The 16,752-nt window shown below is 38.9% G+C and overlaps 1 pseudogene; it reads left to right on the plus strand.

Annotated features, from left to right (window-relative positions):
* The window catches only part of LOC110217520 (dihydrolipoyllysine-residue acetyltransferase component of pyruvate dehydrogenase complex, mitochondrial pseudogene), a 185,789-nt pseudogene extending 173,410 nt beyond the window's left edge, over positions 1–12,379 (plus strand).
* The last annotated feature ends 4,373 nt before the right edge of the window (positions 12,380–16,752 follow it).

Genomic DNA, 16,752 nt, shown 5'->3' on the forward strand with positions numbered 1-16,752 from the left:
ATCTGGCTTCAGACACTTACTACCTGTGTGACCTTGGCAAGTCACTTAACCCTGTTTGCCTCAGTTTCCTCATTTGTAAAATGAGATAAAGAAGGAAATGACAAACCCCTCCAGTATCTTTGTCAAGAAAACTCTAAATGGGGTCACAAAGAGTCAGAAATGACCAGTATAACTCAGCAACAACTTCCTGATTCAAGGCTCAGGGCTCATGGAGCCACCAGCTGCCTCTTGTATTAGACAATAATATAAATTCAAAACTGGAAGACTGAACTCCTAGAATGGTAGAAGACCGTAGGGATCCACACAGGGCCGTGTGCTATTTAGCAGCTCTTATCAATGGTTGACTAAAAGTTTAGATAGCATGTTTATCAGATTTTCAGATAACACCAGGCTTGGAGATGTGGCTAACATAAGTAAATAAAGGCCTGGCATCTTGCCAGGCTAGAGCATTGAGCTGAAGGTAATAAGATGGAATTCAGTAAGAACAATTGTAAAGTCTTGCATGGGTGCAAAATAACCAATTTTGTAAGTGTAAGATGAGGAGGCACATCTAGGGAGTAGTTGTTCTGAAAAAGAAAGGGGGTTTTGAGTGAACTACAAGCTAAATATGAGTGAAATGGTAGCCAAAATAGCTAATGCAATCTTGGCTGTGTGAAAAGAGTTGGAAATAAGGAGGTGAAAGTCCCACCATTCTCTGCCCTTTTCAGACCTCATCTGGGAGTATTGTGTTCAGTTCTGGGTGCCATGGTTTAAAAAAGACATTGATAGACTGGACAGTTTCCAGAGGAAGGCAGTGAATATAATGAAGGGGCTTGAGTCCATGACATATGAAGACTGGCTGAAAGAAATGGGCACGTTTAGCCTGGTGAAAAGAAGACCCAGAGGGAATTGAGGGCTGTCTTCAAACATTTCAAGGGCTGTCTTGTGGAACAGTATTTGGACTTGTTCTCTTTGGCCTCCGAGGACAGAATTAGTAGAAGTGGGTAGAATTTGTAAAGAAACCAATTTAGGCTTGATGTCAGGAAAAACTTTCCGGTTGTTAGAGCTGCCCAAAAGTGCTATAGGTTGCCTTGAAAGGTGGTGGATTGTCCCTCCTGGGAGGTCTTCAAACAGAGGCCAGACAATCCCTTGGGTTGTTTTGTGGAGATTCCTTTAGTGTAAGGATTAGATAATGTCTGGTGGGTTTCTTTACAATTCTCAAACTCTATGATTCTTTATGAAAAAACAAATGAACCTTGGAGCTTATTAATATAGAAAAAGGTGGAGAGAATATCAATAACAACTTTTAATTCCATTCAAAATCTTTATTAGAGTCATCTATAGATGAATCGAGGGCACGTTTGATGAGGGTGTTCATAGAGAATAAGCAGATTTTTGTAAGCAAAATTCAGCAGTAGACCATATCTCTATTGTTTCACAATTAATTGAAAGATTATAAAAAATTTAACATCTTGTGGAGGGAGAAAAGACACACAGTTTTAGAAATATATGGCATGACTAAATTGTTATCCCTGCTCCTTCTTCTGGGAGGGACTTTCTAGCCATCTGTGTTTAAAAACCCTAAATCAGGACATAAGCATTAACATCCTTCAAGGAGGTGATGCACCACACGATTGAACCTCTCGTAAGTGGATGACAAATCTAGTGAACATCTTTGCTTGTATGGCAGAGCAGTATCCCATTGAACCAATTAAATGTAGCCAAGTGATGCTTAATGAATATATAATCTAAACCCTGCCTTCTGTACTATATATAACCTACCGTACTGTCCTGTACTTAACCAAGTGCCATTTCCTGAGGATGTTGAAGCTGTTAACCAGTGATCAGTCTTCCTGAGAGAGCAGAGAAATCTCCTTTCTTTTTAGCTTTGATAGCTCAGGTCTATGGACCCAGTCATGGTGAAACACACCCAAGAGGGCCAACTCCTCCCTGATTGAAAAATCCACCCACAATCTCATGATGCTTATTGTTTGCTGATTGTGAAAAAAAATAATTTGGTAAAACTAAGATGTCTCCCATTTACACATAAAAATTATTCAAGATTATTTGGAAGATATTACAATAAAAATAACCTACTCAGTTGAGGAGTTCACATGCCTATGAGTATAGTGTTCAGAACAAACTACATGAGAAGCAGCATGGAATGGTAGATAGAGTCTTGAAGCTAGGAAGACCTGAATTCAAGCCCTGCGTCTGATATTTCCTGGTTATATAAATGTGGAAAAGCCACTTAACTTCTCAGTGAACTGGGCAAGTATATAAAACTAGAAGTTATAAAGAGTATACCAACAATTATTGGTAGGAGGCATTTTTTCATTCACATATTCCATATATTCAGTGGTATTCCGTCAAATAGTTAACAACTGGACCACAAGCAAAAAATTGTAACAGACTTTTAAGATTAATCTGAATTATTAATATTTTCTCCATCACTTTCTGAAGTCCAGACAATTTGTAAAATAATAAACCAAGCCCTGACTTGTATCATTTGCCAATTTCTGAGGTAAAAATGTTCACACTGAAAATTCAACAATCTTCTCTTGAGAGTCAGTATCAGCTGACCCCAGCATACCATTTCATATATTAATAAAATCTCCACTCTAGTCCCAATTCCTATCCTTTTAGGACAAAGGATGCTATAATACTATTAATTGAAATTGCCTCAGCTATGCTACGCGTGGAATACTGGTTCCTATTTTGGATACTATCTTTTAGGAAGGAGAATGACAAGATAGAGCATGTGTAATAGAATGTGAACAAGATGATTTAGGTTCTCCACATTATTTTATAAAAGGATTGATTGTAGGAATCAGGCGATGGGAAGAAGGCGATCTGGAAGTAAATATTTTCAAGTGTTCCAAAGGATACCACATAAAAGGTGTATTAAATTTTTACTTGACTTCTAAAGGCACAGTTAGGGACATTGGATTGATAGTATAAACTGGGAGGTTTGGATTTGGTACAAAGTAAAGCTTTCTAGAATTTATAGCTGTTCAGAAGTGAAATATGCTGTCTTTGGAAATAATTAGTTCCCTATCACTTCAAGAGATCACTGAAATTTGCTTCCTGAAAATATTAGATAGGGGAATCCTACTTAAGTGCAGGTTGGACCATACTCTTTATATGGTAGATCTTGGGGCAATTGGGTGGAGGGGGTGGGAGCATGGGAATGTCCACAGAAGATTGGTCCTACATAAAGAGGACCTTCAAAAGAGAGGATATGCCAAAAGGAGAAGTGAAAAGGTGGTCCAGATATGAATAACCTACTTTACAACTTTGATTAACTATTGGTTATCACCCAGGACAGTTAGATTCTGACAGCTATTAAGAAAGTTTGGATTTCCTGTAAAGCTAACAGAATTGACATTCAGAGCTCACTCCAAAATGATGTTTTACTAAATCTGCTCTCTATTACCACTATCCAAAGAGGGGGGGATTGTTTGTTTTTGTCTTTGTAGACATGTGCTAAGTCATTTCTCAGTTGTGTCCAATTCTCTGTGACCCCACTTGGGGTTTCCTTGGCAGAGATACTGCCATTTCCTTGTCCAGCTCATTTTACAGATTAGGAACTGAGGTAAACAAGGTTAGGTGACTTGCCCAGGGCCACACATCCAGGAAGTGTCTGTGGCTAAACTTGAACTCAGGAAGATGAGTCTTCCTGATTCTAGGCCCAGAACTCCATCTACTGCATCACCTATCTGCCCCATTTATAGATATACTAGGCATTTAATTAATATTCAGTGATTGATTGATTAATAAGTTCAGTTTATCTATTTTCTTTGTATTTGTTTAAGTTCAGGGACATAGGAAAGGAGCTGGAAGGAAATAATTCAGTAGACCCCATGATTATTAAAAGTATAATTTTAAATTGACTCAAGGGATTAATGCTAAAGCTGTTGCCAAAGTTTCATGGTAGCCTAAGTACAGAAGTCAACACACAAGGAGTGACCAGCTTTTCCCTCAGACTTCTTTTTTATATGCCTCTTATTTTATTTTTTCTCAATTAAATGTAAAGTTTTTTTAAACATTCTTTTTAAAAAAATATTTTTTGTTCCATATCATCTCTCTCCCTCCACTCCCTTACCCCTCTTTCAGAAGGCAAGCAATTTGATACAGATTATACGTGTGTAGTCATGCAAAACACATTTCCATATTAGCCATGTTGCAAAAGAAAACACAGACAAAAAATAAACACAAGAAAAAATAAAGTAAAAAATATGCTTTGAAGTGTATTCAGACTCCATCAGTTCTTTCTCATGGATAGCATTTTTCAACATAAGTCATTTTGAATTGTCTTGAATCATTGCATTTATCAGAGGTTATTCATAGCTGATCGTTACAATACTACTATTACTGTGTCAAGTTTCTCCTGGTTCTGTTCACTTCACTCTGCATCAGTTCAAGTAAGTTTTCCTACGTTTCCCTGAAAGTATCCTGCTGATCATTTCTTATAACACAGTAGTATTCCATCACAATCATATACCACAACTTGTTCAGCCATTCCCCAATGGAAGGATAGCCCTTCAATTTCCAATTCTTTATGACCATATAAAGAGCTGCTAAATTTTTTGTCTACATATATATGCTTTCCTTTTTCTTTGATTTCTTTGGCATAGAAACCTAGTAGGGACATTGTTGGGTCAGAAGGTGTGCATAGTTTTCTATCTCTTTAGGCATAGTTCCAAATTGTTCTCTAGAATGGTCGACTCAGTTTGCAACTCTACCAACAGCGCATTGGAGTCTCAATTTTTCCACATCTCTTCCAACATTTGTCATTTTCCTTTTCTGTCATATTAACCTATATAATAGTTGTGAGGTAGTACCTCAGAGTTATTTTAATTTAATTTTCATTTCTCTAATCAATAGTAATTTAAAGCATTTTGTCATGTGAGTATAAATTGCTTTGATTTCTTCTTCAGAAAACTACCTTTTCATGTCTTTTGACCATTTATCAATTGGGTAATGACTCATATTCTTAAAAATTTGACTCAGTTTTCTACATATTTGAGAAATGAAGCCTTTATCAGAGAAACTTTCTGTAAAGTTTATTTATCAGAGGAACTTTTTTTCTCCCACTTGAGCTCTGCTCCTAGGGTAGAGAGAGCACTGTCTCAAGTTTCTCATTCTGTTTTCAGGGCTAGTTCTGGGAATCAATATGTTTTTGGTGCTTCCAAGATGGTATGATCTAAGAATATGTATGGTCACTTCTCTCCTGGCTTGTGCTCTGGTCTTTACCTAGGAAAGGACCTTGTTCCCTTGTAGATACAAATACTAGCCCTCCTCTTGGCCCTGGAACTGTGACCAGGTCCTCTGCTCTCTTGCAGTACTCAAGCACCAGTGCTCCTTTCTGCCTTGAGCTGAGATCAGAGTCCTTGCTCCCATACTGCCACCCTTCTTCTCCTTTGAGCTGCAACTCAGAACTATATCTGGCAATGTAACAGGGTCCTGAACTCAGAACCAGCAAAGGGTAGTCTCCTTCTGTCCTGTTGTCCGACTGCTTACCATCAGGGGGCTGAGACCTCCCAAAGCTGCTGCCACTGCTGTTGCAACCACCTGCAAGGCCTGCTGCTGGCATTGCCATGGTGTGTGGCCTGTGCTGGGCTTGATGCCTGGCCACCAGCCCAATGAAACAGACCTTTTCTTGCCAACCTCCTAAGTTGTCTTGGGCTGGAAAGTTGTTTCACCCTGTCCTTTTATTGGCCATGCTGCTCCAGAATTCAATTTGCAGCTTTATTTTAAATTTTTTGGGAGAAGAATCCAGAAGATTTCAGGTGAGTTCCTACCTCTATTCTGCCATCTTGGCTGTCCTTCTGAGTTCTGACCAGCAAATCAATATGGCCAACACCAAGACAGGAAAGCTGTGTTCAATTGAATCAATGTTGTATACTTGTTGAATATCTTTTCCATGTAATGACTTAGTAAATTTCTTTTTGTTTACTTCTACATGTTCTATGAGTATTTAATATTATTCCAGTTCTAGCCTAAAGCACCAGACCAGCCTGCATGAGCCCCAGCCTAGAACAACTTCAGAGAACTCATCCCTCAGCACAGTTCTTTGTACACAATGGGTACATAATGAATGCTTATAGAATGAACATAAGCATATGTTCAGAAATATTATTATGGGGTTTAAAGAGCAATTAGCATGGTCACCTTTCTTTTTGATTAGGTGTTATGGCAGAATGGAAAGATCATTAGATTTGGAGTATGAGAAGCTGGATTTAAATCTTGGCTCTGATATTTTCTCTGTACCTTGGGCAAGCCTCTTCCTCTCTCCAGGTTTCAGTTCCTCATGTTCAATGGAGTTGACCCAGATGTTTTCTAGAGTCCTTTCAACTCTAAATGTATGATCTCATGAACTAATGGACTTCAACTTTAGCTTATTAAACAATGTGCTCAGTATTGCCTCTAAATCTTGTCTGACAACAAATGGCAAAGGTAGGATCATTGGCTTTGAAGTCTTGTACTTGAACTCATAGAACTGAAGTGGTTGTCCTGAGGGAGCCAGATGGGTGCAGATGAAGGGTCAGGAGGCCAGAGATCTGAGTTCCACTCCCAGTTCTGCCACTGCCTTATGCATCAATTTCTCTGGATCTGTTCTCTGGGCCTTAATTTCATACAAGAAATTGGGGATCAATGATGTCCAAAGTCCCTTCCAGTTCTATTATCCACAATTTTAAGTTTCCTTCATTAGACCATTTATCTGCTGCTCAGTGAGCTGAGTAATGTAATACTTTAAGCAAGGGAGGCAAAAACAAAGTTTTAAGGACCCTGTGGAAGATGCATGTTAGGGATTTAATAAGGTTGTGTGCTCCCAGGAAACCATAGTACTGGTCAAAGAAGCTTGATGTCTTGAAATTAAAGATGAATGAAAGCACGTAAGACAGCCAAAGAGGCAGAGTTATAGTTTAAGAAATAGAAACTTTGGTGTTGTGCTGTGTGGAATAATAGAAGTGGGGATTATGATGACCTATCTTCAGTGACTCCCCTTTGCCTTTAATATCAAGTATAAACTACTCAGTCTGGCATGTAAGGCATTCTGCAAGAAGGTTCTGAGATATTGTAGTATGGTATGATGGAAAAAAGTAATTGATTTGGAGTCAGAAGAACTGGATTCTAATCCCAGCTCTACTATGTACTATGTGACCTTGATCTAGTCACTCAGTTTCTGCAGCTGTAAAATGATGGAGTTGGACTAGGTGACTTCTAAGGTCTCTCCTAGACCTAAGTTGTGAGGATATCCTACCTTTTCAGCCTTATTTCACCTGGTGGAGAAGACCCTCAAAGTTTCTTGGCAAAACTGATAAAAATGGCTATATTTTTGTGATGGCAAATTAGGCCATCTTTGAGTGGGTGAGGCCTGGGAAACAACCTTGATTTAGAAAGGCCAACGTCACCCCCCCATATCCTGGACCATCACCAGGATCATCTTGACTTTTGTCTTGCTTCTGGACTTCAATGACTATGGAAAAGAGAATGAGGTTGACAATTTTGTTCTTCTCTGCCTCACTTGAGTCCAATTCATGAACAAGTCAAGACATCACCTCGTGATATCATTGGTCCTCTTCAAAAATGAAGATTGAACAATAACAATATTTCACCTACTTTGTGTTCCACCCATAGTGGACTACATCCAGAAATCCAGTTTCCTTCTTTTGTTCTGCCCTCAGCCATCTCTGTAAATGTCTGGAATGGATTTCAGTTGCCTCTTGAAATTTTTTCCTTTGGTTTGAGGGTTCCTGTTCTGTCAAACTTTCCATGATTCTTTCCCTCCCTCTCTCAACTTCCCCCCCAAGCTGAAAGCAATGTTTCTTAGGGGAGGGGAAGGAGGAGCAGGAGGGGAGAGAAGAAAGGCTGATGAACTAAATAATCTCTAAATTCTCATTCAGTTATATTATTCCATGTTTCTGTCTGCTGCACTAGGTATATCCTGGGTCAACAGAAGCTCCACAAACATGTTGTCTTGTACGATGAATTACAAGCAAAAATAAAGATCTTAAGGATACCCTCAGACACAAATTCTGCACAACTTTTAGTTAATTGAAACGAGTTCAAAATCTGCCTCTGACATTTGGCAGCCTTTTGACCTGGCAACAAGTCATTTAATAACTTTCAGTATCCTCATTTGTAAGATTTGTACTGTCTACAATATTTGTCTCACAGATTTGTTTGTGAGAAGTAAATGAGTCAATGTGTACAAAGTATTTTGCAAATGTTAAGGCCTTATGTAAATGCTTGGTATTTTTCTTATTAGTTTCTCTTTCAAATTTTCTTAGCGCATTCTGTGTGCACCATCTCTTATCTGCCCTTATTGCATGCTACTTCATATATTTATGTATTTGTTAAATGCCTCTTATTAGACTATAAACTCCTTGAAGGGAGGAACTATGTACTTTTTTCTTTTTGGTTTTCCTCTAGCAGCTAATCATTTACCTAGTGATAACTTTAAAAAAATTTGTTGCAGCTGCTGCTGCTGAAGATGACAATGAAGATGACGATAGTGATGACAATTTATGTTTGTGTAATACTTTACAGTTTTCAGGGCCTTGTCTCATAAATGAACTTGGACTTGGAATCAGGAGCAGTTGGGTATGAATCTTGCCTCAGAAACTAAGTAGATAGATGTACAATCCCGGAAAAGTCACTTAACCTCCCTCAGTCTTAGTCTCCTCATCTGTAAAATGGGGGTAATAATAGCCCCTACACAGCAGAGTCGTTATGAAATAGTATATTTTAGTATATATTGACATGTTACACAAATGTTTACTACTAATAGTAGCATTATTATTATCATCTATAAAATAAGCAGGTTGGACTCCATGCTCTCTGATGTAAATTTATGTATGATTCCATAACCACCTAAGATCACTGATAAATCACTTGTGTTTCTATTTCTATATAAATACCACTTTTGTACATCGCAGGCTTTGATAGGTCCCAGGTAATGAAGAACAGGAAAGGGAAGGGAGCGCGGGGAAGCAGTACCTTCTCTAAGAGAGCCTTAAAGCCCTCTTAGCTCTGGGGTAGCTGTTGTCCTCTGCACGTTACCATATAGACCGGCAGTGTTGTCTCATCACTCCAGCAGACACTGAAATTGAAGGATTGTTATTGGGAGAGTTTATTTTGCTTTGCATTTGCTGTCATTGTGACTGCACATGATGAGAGGCAGAGGCAAACAAAGTACCACGGGCGAAAGGGAAATGATCTCTAATGAAGTGCACACTTAGGAAAATTATTGTTTCGTTCTCCTGGACTGTTGTGTCAGCTCTGGGGCTGTGGTTAGGGAAGCCGTGGCAGTGAAAGCTGCTTACAAAATGGAACTGGAGACTACTACAAGGAAAAGGTATATTTTCCTTGGGGAAAGTACAAGGATCCTAGGATCATAGATTTAGACCTAGCAGGGACCTTAGAAGTCATATAGTCCAAACCCCTCATTTCAGAAATGAGGGGGGAAATGAGGTTCACTGACTTGTCCAAGGTCATACAGACAGGAAGGAACAAGCACAGAATTTGATCCTAGGTTCTCATTGATTTCTCTACTCTAAACATAAGCCTGGCAATAAAAAAATGTTGTTTTTCTGGATTTTAAGTAATTTGGGCAGATGGATCAGGTCTTTTGCTCCATGTATTGTTGTTATGTCATTTTCTGTCATGTCTGACTCTTTGTGACCCCATTTGGGGTTTTCTTAGCAAAGATACTGGAGTGACTTGTCATTTTCTTCTCCAGCTCATTTTACAGGGGAGGAAACCATAGAAATAGAGCATCTGAGTCATGTAGAAAATACTAGGCTACTAGTACTATTTAATAACTAATTAGGCCTACCAGTAGGCCTTCAAGGTATGATTTGAAGTGAAAGATTCCCCAAGACACATTCTTCATACACATCATAGTACAGTGGAAAGAGTCTTCAGTTGAAGGACCTGGATTCAAATACTGCCTTTGATGTTTACTGTGTGTTTGATCTTGGAGTCACTCACCTTCTCCCCATCCACCTCAGTTTCGTCACTTGTAAAATTGGGGGAGATTAGCCTCAATTGTCTTGGAGGTTCCTTCCAGCTCTAGTCCTGTGATATTATAACACAAGCATATCCCTCACCAGTCAAACCATGTTCCTCAACACTGCTCTCTGGCCCTCTCCTCTCCCATCCCTTTAGACATTTCTTACTTTGTGTGAAGGGATTTTAGAAATATAGTATCATAGATTTAGTACTAGAAGGTACCTTACAGTCATGTATTCCAACCTTCCTATTTTAAAAATAAGGAAACGGAGTCCTAGAAGAGTTAAGTGACTTGTTTGAAATTACACAATTAGTGAGTAACAGACTAGGATGGGAACCCCCAGCTCATCCACATTCAGTACTGGCTCCACTGCACTGGTCTTCTGTGAAAATGAAAATACTTTGGAGAGGGAAACTATTTTAAGCTAATCTATTAACATCTTGATATGAATTAGTTTACCAAAAAATTTTTACCCTAAAAATCAGTCTAGTGATTGGCAGGAAGTATAATGGAGATAGACAAAAAGATAGCTAGCTAGATAAAGAGATGGAAAGATGATAGCCTTTCCCCCCTCCCCTTCTCTCAACTCTTCCCTCCTTCATTATCCTTCTTTTCCTCTGCCTCTCTCCTCTTTCCCATCCCAGCCCTGCCTCTCCATCCCAGCTCCTGGGCCTCTCCATTGCTCCTTTCTCCCTCATGTTCCCCATGCCCCACCTCATGACTGTCCTCCTTTGCCTTCTCTTTTTCCAACACAATGCAGCCAGGCACCAACATCCTCTGGGAGAAAAAAGTAGATGAAAAGATCAATGAGGGTGACCTTATAGCAGAAAAGAAAATAGATAAAGCCATTGTTGGATTTGAGAGCCTAGAAGAGTGTTACCTGGCTAATATAATCGTTCCAGAAGGTACCAGAGATGTTCCAATGGGAACAATCATCTGTATCACTGTTGAAAAGGCAGAGGATGTGAATACATTTAAAAATTATACCCTGGATTCTACAACAGCAGCTGCCACCCCACAGGCTTTCACAGCACCTTCCCCTGCTTCTATGGCTTCGTAACCTTCTGCCCAGGCTCCAGGGAGTTCATATCCTACTCATATGCAGGTCCTGCTACCTGCCCTCTCTCCCACCATGACTATGGGCACAGTTCAGAGGTGGGAGAAGAAGGTGAATGAGAAATTGAATGAAGGAGGTTTGTTGGCTGAGATAGAAACTGACAAAGACACAATAGGTTTTGAAGTACAAAGGAAGATACCTGGCAATAACTCTTATCCCTGAAGGCACAAGAGATGTCCCTCTAGGAACACCCTTCTGTGTCACTGTAGAAAAAGAAGTAGATATTGCTACATTTGCCAATTATAGGCCAACTAGAGTAACTGATATAAAAAACTTCAAGCACCACCACCCACCCCAACCCCAAAAGCTGCTGTTCCTCCTACTCTCCCACCTACAGCCACTGCATCTTTAGCCACCTGTCCTGCTTTTCCAGCTATTATAAATGGAAAGATATTTGTGAGTCTTCTTGCAAATAAATTGGCAGCAGAGAAAGAAATTGATCTTACATAAGTGAAAGGAACAGGGCCAGATGGCAGAATCACCAAAAAAGATATTGAGTCCTTTGTGCCTTCAAAGACTTCAACAGCAGCCATGCTCACACCAGCTCCAGGAGTGGCAGCAGATCCTCCTATCACTTTCACAGATATCCCCATCAGTACTACTTGTAGAGTTATTTCCAAGCATTTACCACAATCCAAACAAACAATATCTCATTATTGTCTTTCAACTGATGTAAACATGGGATAAGTTTTAGAAGTTCAGAAAGAACTCAGCATGACATTGGCTGGAAACAGTAAGATTTCTGTCAATGACTTTGTCATTAGAGCTTTGGCTTTGGCATATCGAAGGTGCCTAAAGCTAATTCTTCTTGGATGAACACAGTTATAGGGCAAAATCCTGTTGTTGATGTCAGCATTGCAGTCAGTACTCCTTCTGGACTCATCACACCTATTGTATTTAATGCACATATGAAAGGACTGGAATCCATTGATAATGATGTAGTTTCCTTAGCAACTAAAGCAGGAGAGGGTGAACTTCAGCCACATGAATTCCAGGGTGATATTTTTACCACCTCCAGTTTAGGTATGTTTGGGATTAAAAATTTCTCTGCTATTATTAACCCACCTTGAGCATGTATTTGGGCAGTTGGTGTTTCAGAGAATAGGCTGGTTCCAGCAGATAATGAAAAAGGATTCGACGTAGCCACTGTGATGCCTGTTACGCTCACGTGTGACCATCAGGTTGTTGATGGAGCAGTAAAAATTCAATGGCTTGCTGAGCTCAAAAAATACCTCGAAAAGCCTATTACCATGTTGTTATAACTACTTTCTGCAGTTTCTACTCTCTACTCTAGTCACATTGGTTATTCTTAGTAAGACATTTATATGTGTCAGTTAAAGAAAGGTGGTTCCTTTTTTAAAGTTAGCCAATTATTTTTATTATCCATTTTGTACAGTTATTTGTAATGGACGTTATTTAGTTTCATGAACTTTAAATGCCAATTACAAACAACTACTGTACAAACTTTTAATAAACACACAGTGAAATTCTGTGTGCTCCCAAGTCAAAAGACACATGGCCTTTGTAATTAGCATTTCCTTTGGGAAATTCAGTAAAGTAACTTTTTTGGGGGTGGAGGGGGGATTAAAATTCCAATTTCTTTGCAATTTAAGTTGTATTTAGTTTTTTTTTAGATACATGATCCTTGTCAATGTGAAAGAGTTAAAGCCTCATCAAAAATACTCATAAAACAATGACTTCTTTTTTAATTTTCTAAAAAATCAGACCATTTAGTTGACTGTCTCCTTTTACACTTTTCCACAAAATTTGATGTAAACAGTTGTTTCCCATCTTGTAATGAAGACACAGCATGAAATGTATGTAACCTTCTCTACAGAACTGAAGTGAAAAGTCAGAATTTCACACTTGCAGCTGATGATTGCACTCATCAGACTGTTACAGCTGTACCAGTAGAGGCCTCCTATTGCAAGAGTAATTGGTCGTTATTTGTAAGTAAACTCCCATATGGATTCCATACCCATGCATCTTTGGGAAACTACACCAAATAATATTGTTAATGTACATATGTAAAATGTCGGTCACTTATACTGGACATCTGTCAAAATCCATTCATTGTCATGTCAAACCTGAAAGAATAAGAGGGAGAGATAGTAGGGAACCATTGGGAATGGTTTTTAAAAAGGGAACAAAAGATGGGTCATGCATTAAATGATCATTGATTCTACTAGGAAGAGAAAATGTTAAATGTGTTAAAAAAATGTTATTTTGTACCTTTTTGAATCATTGTATGTAAAATAGGAATGCACTAAAAGTCCTCTGGGTGTCTTATGGTGGGCAAGTAAATATTTTATGAAATTTTACCCCAGTTTACTCCTCTTGGCTATAGTTTGCTTTATTTTGGAGGGTTGGGGTCATGAACAGGGTAACTGAAAATAATTGGAAAACATCTCTATTCTAGGCTTTCTGTTGAATCATTGTGTGTGTGTGTGTGTGTGTGTGTGTGTGGGTGTAGCGTGTGGACCTAGCCCCTGCTACTTTGAGTCACTGAAGTTCATTTTCTCATTGTTTAAACCTTTTGTACACATGTTAAACTGACACTCCATTCCATCCTCATGATTCACCCTAATGTACTGTTATGAAAATGTGATTCTGGAAAGTAACCTGACCTTCCTTGTAATAGGTGATTTTAGCTTGAACTGAAAGTTATATAGGAGGAAATAACTCATCACAAGGGACCATTGTCAGAATGAGCCAGATTGGGTGCAGGTTTGTCAAACTCTTCCTTAAAGATATTTTATTCTGTTACTATTCCTTAAGGCTCTGTATTTCCCTTGTAAAATGAACTAAAGCCCAGAAAGTTGTGTAGTAATAAAATTACTTTATTCTGAAAAAAGATAGATAGATGATAAAGATAGAGGATAAATAGGTAATAAATGACAGAAGATAGATAGATAGATGGCTAAATATATGATGGATAGATAAAGATAGACAGATAGCTAATATAGAGAGCATTTTAAAAACCTTATAGGCTAGATACTGTACTAAATCCTTGGATACAAACATAAACACAACAGCCCTTACCCTCAAAGAGCCTTTTAATTGCAGAAAGCCTATTGGTGGCTCATGTCACTGCAGGAATGTAGGCATCAGATGAGGAGTTGGAGAAGTCTGGAGCTTAAGACAAACTAGGCAAGAAGCAAACATGACTAGGAGCCCTCATGAAATAGTGGTCTGATTACTTAGTATATTGCCTGGAGCGGAAGACCTATGTAGGGCCCTGTAGTAAGAGGCCATAAAGAGCCAGGGAAAAGACTCAGAAGCCATGCTCTAGGGAAAGGGTTCTCTCAGCAATGCCAATGCAGCAGAGAAAGAATGGAGTATGGTTGGTCAAAAAAAGTCTGCTTCTTGCAATGAGGTAGCATAAGACATATGCCATACCACCAAGACTTGTCACAGACCTTGCCACTGTTTTCTCTACTATTTGATATTGGTACTGGAACAGTCTTTTTCTTTCCTCTTACCTAAGCGCCTTGTAAGTAGTTACTCCAGGAATCTGGGCTTGCTAGGGAATGTCATCCTATTTACTCTCTTGGACCACGATTTGAACCATGTTTTCTTTCCCCAACATGGTTCTTTCCTTCAGTATCTGTTAATCCATTCATTTCACAGGTAGGGTATTGGGTACTCCCTGGTCGGAAGGGGCGCAGGAAGGGGAAAAGGGCAAACAGGAAGAAAATATTCCCCCACTTCACAGTGTTTCTTGGGCTAAGCCCAGGCAATCCAGTATGCTAAGGAACATCTTAGATGATGTAAGGAGGTATAAAAATGGCGCAGGACATGCTCCCTCCCTTCAAAAAGCTGACAATTTGATGGGGAAATACAAATATTAGAGATGTTACTATTGTGGCTTGAGTCAATTAATATAGAAAGATTTGGGGAATAACTTACAGTTTCAGGAGGGGAGGAGTATATTAATTCAACAAGAATTTGCTAAGAATGCTGCCTATGACACACAGGAGCTGTCCGACCATATCCAAGTTACTTACCCTCTGAGGACCCCAGGAAACTTTCTAAGACTCTAAGTTATAAATAAATTGCTGGACTTCTTTAGAAAAGGGAACTGGGAGCTATCTCTACTCAATAAAACCATAGATATGGATGTTATCATCATTATGAAGATAAGATTGAGATCATAATAATGATGTATTATTGAGTATAAAGGCATTAAGGCTTCTAGGTCAGGTGGGCACAGAAATCATAAAGTCATGGAACATTAGAGCTGAAAGGAGCCTTGTAGATAATTGAGTCCCACCAACTCATTTTATGAAGGAAAAAAAATTAAAAAAAAACACAGGGAGGTGAAATAACTTATTTAAGGTCATATAGGTAGTTTGTGGCAAAGGCAAGGTTGGAACAAGATGTCTTTTGAATCCCAGCTCAGTGTTCTTTCCACTCCACTGTAGGGAAAGGATAAGGGAAGTCGATGAAAGGGTTTATCAAAATTTATGATCAGGAGGACATATTGGCTTTTTTGAAAAAAGAGAAGTGGGAGCCATGCTCAAGGAAAGAAGGAAGGAAACATTTATTTAGAGCTTACTCTGCCAGGCACTATGCTATGCTCTTTACAAATATCTCATTTAGTTCTTACAAAGAACCCTGTGAAGTAAATTCTATTATTATCCCCATTTTACAGTTGAGAAAACTGAGGTAGACAGAGAATTAAGTAACTTATCCAGGGTCATAAAGTATTTACTAGGCATCAACATAACAATAACAGTGAGCATTTACAATGTTCAAAAAAATCTCCTTTCACTTGATCATCAGGCACTATGTATCCAAGGTAAACAAGGACAAAATAATCCCTGCTCTCAAGGAGCTTAAGTTCTATTGAGAAGAAATAACAGGCACAAAGACAAATAAATGCAAAAATATATACAAGACAAACAAAAAGAAATAAGGGAGGGGGCACTGAAAGAATCAGGAAGACTAAAGGAAAAAAAGAATGCTGGAAGCCTTTCAGAGTGTTAACTCTATTTGGGGGAAATATATAAATATACATACATATGCATGTGTGTGTGTGTGTGTGTGTGTGTGTGTGTGTGTATCAGTGGGGGTGGGAATAAATAGAATCTAAAGAGAAAACTCTCAGATAAGACTTATTTACAAAGGACTGTGTGCAAGCTCTTTGGAGAAGCAACATGGCGTCACTTCCAATGTTGCTGCCACTTATTGCTCCTACTGTCCACCTCGAAAGTGTTCTCTAAATGGTCAGCCTTACAACCCCACTGAGGAGGAACAACAACAACATTGCTATCCTTGCTTTTCTGAAATAGATCCTAAAGTAAAAAAGATTGGATGATTTGTCAGTGCAGACGTCCAGCCTAAAAAGCCCAAGAGAATGATATGACTATCATGGGATGCTATTTGTAAAGTGCTTTGAACTTCTTGCAGTGGGTATGGGGGTACTGGGAAAAGGGACTCTGTGGACATTGCATTATCATAATCTCTCTTAACATCAGAACCAGGTTGAATTTTTAGGGACAGCTAGGGATTCTGTAAACCAAACCATTTCTGCTACAATTACATATTGCATGAGACACTTAAATCTTGCGAGAGATTCTAGCAGTATTCAAAACAAAATCTGTGTCCAATTTGTTAGTCTCCTAGGAGAGAT

Source organism: Phascolarctos cinereus, unplaced genomic scaffold (assembly GCF_003287225.1).
Source record: "Phascolarctos cinereus isolate Bilbo 61053 unplaced genomic scaffold, phaCin_HiC Scaffold_726;HRSCAF=1367, whole genome shotgun sequence".
Classification (NCBI taxonomy): Eukaryota; Metazoa; Chordata; class Mammalia; order Diprotodontia; family Phascolarctidae; genus Phascolarctos; species Phascolarctos cinereus.